Source organism: Crocodylus porosus, unplaced genomic scaffold, assembly GCF_001723895.1.
Source record: "Crocodylus porosus isolate Cpor-Errol unplaced genomic scaffold, CroPor_comp1, whole genome shotgun sequence".
NCBI classification, from domain to species: Eukaryota; Metazoa; Chordata; order Crocodylia; family Crocodylidae; genus Crocodylus; species Crocodylus porosus.
The window spans coordinates 69,201,149-69,202,746 of NW_017728949.1; the positions used below are offsets into that span (position 1 = coordinate 69,201,149).

Sequence of the window (1,598 nt, forward strand, 5' to 3'; positions counted from 1 at the left end):
CCCCCACCCCCCACAGATTTACCATCATTCAGGTGCCAAGGTTGCTCCTACCTGGATGCATGCCAGCCACATGTGCGTGTGCATGCAGGTGCATGTGGTGCTCCCTGCTTCCAATCACCCTTCTCCTGTTTGTACCGGGGAGAGGAGCAAAATCTTGGATGTTGGTTCAGATTTCAAAAAAACCACCTGGCTGGAGATTGGAGGGCTAAAAAAGAGGACATGTCCAGGAAAACCTAGACGTATGGTAACAATAACTTAAAAGGAACAATATTGTAGAGTGATTGAAATATATATAATTTAGATGTAACAGATTGTTTGAATGTCCATTTTTATTATAGCTAGTCAGAATAAATGTCGTTGTTTATCATTTCCATCTGGATGGGAGTATTCAGAATTTAGATCAAAAAAGCATTTAAGCATTTGTGTTTAACTTTTCCTAAAGGTGCTGTGAGGCACCTAAAATTGTTGGAATTTAGGAACAACTTGACTAAAAATATTTTTCTCTCAGTTCCACCAGTGGGAGTCTGAGATATTTGCACTGAGACCTACCAGTGTTAGGCTGGGGGTGCTTGACAGCCAGCCTGTGGGCCAATTGCAGGCCACAGAATCATGGCATCTGGCCTGTGGGGCTTCCCATGGGTCAGGAAATTTGGTGAGAAGGGGAGAAGTGGTAGTTAATACAGGCTTCCTACCCTGCTGCCAGGACTTCCAGGCCAGACCACTTTCCCTTTATGTGGTTAGTCTGGGGTCAAGCCACACTCCTTTCCCCCTGTGCGACTGGGTTGGGGCTGGCCCCTCTGCCTACCCCACGGGGCTTGGCTGGGGCCAGGTAAAAACTCCTTATTTCCCCACAGGGCTAGGTCAAGTCCTGCTGCCCCAACAGGGTCAGTTTAGGACTAGGCTGTCTCCTGCCCCCTCTGCATGGCTGGATGGGGCCCTGATATGCCAGCCCTAAATCAGGACCGCCAGCTGAATACAGCCTGTGGATGGACCAGGCACTAACCTTTTGACCTGCCAGGCAAAATTTTTGAGCATCACTCACATTGGTGTAGACAATGGAATTGAGAGACAATGGAATTTAGTAGTGCAGAATAAATGTATTTCATTTCAGGACAAGTATTGTCCTCCCCAATGTCCTGAACAGGCAGGAGACAGCTACACAATCTCTTCATGGAAATGTCAGCTCAAAAATTGAAGCTGCATGCACAGGTTGTGTGTGTTCTCTCCATAATGAGAGAAGTAGATTATTTTTTATGCTGCATATCAACCTGCACTCTCGGATCCTATGGAACTTTCTGCCCATGAAGACGGTCTGAATATATTTGGTGAAACTATGGCATAGAGAGCCTGCACCATAAAAAGCATGTGCACCTCTTCATGCAGTCTCTCTGGTCTGAAAGACGCATCAAGGCACGGGTGCTACTGTGTTTATTGTTGTCCTCATACTTCTCTGTCATCCCTGCTTTATTGTTCAGAAACATGGACTACTAGAGATGCTAGGCATATCATAGTTTCATAGTTTCTAGGGTCGGAAGGGACCTGAGCAGACCATCTAGTCTGACCCCCTGCCATGGCAGGAAATAATACTGGGGTCAAAC

The 1,598-nt window shown here is 46.6% G+C and overlaps 1 protein-coding gene across 1 annotated transcript in view; it reads left to right on the forward strand.

Annotated features, from left to right (window-relative positions):
* Window positions 1–1,598, forward strand: part of THSD7B (thrombospondin type 1 domain containing 7B) — a 549,335-nt gene that overhangs the window by 300,420 nt on the left and 247,317 nt on the right. The window lies entirely within an intron of this gene.